Here is a 231-nt window from a genome sequence, read left to right on the forward strand (position 1 = left end):
CCCCGCGGACCCGCCCCACTCCCCCATCTCCATCCCTCAGCCTCCTCTGACTCCGGGCAGGCGGGGTCCTCCTCAGCTTCCGGATACCGGGGGGGTGGACCCAGTACCCCTCATCAATTAGGGGCGCTGACGAGGTCCTCCCCAAGCTCGGACGAGGAGGCGGAGCTTGAGCAGGGGGCGGGGCACGTGGGGCCCCGCCCACTGCGTTGCCGTTGTCCTTACATGGAAGTA

Source organism: Bison bison, unplaced genomic scaffold (genome assembly GCF_000754665.1).
Source record: "Bison bison bison isolate TAMUID 2011002044 unplaced genomic scaffold, Bison_UMD1.0 scf7180017864484, whole genome shotgun sequence".
Taxonomy (NCBI): Eukaryota; Metazoa; Chordata; class Mammalia; order Artiodactyla; family Bovidae; genus Bison; species Bison bison.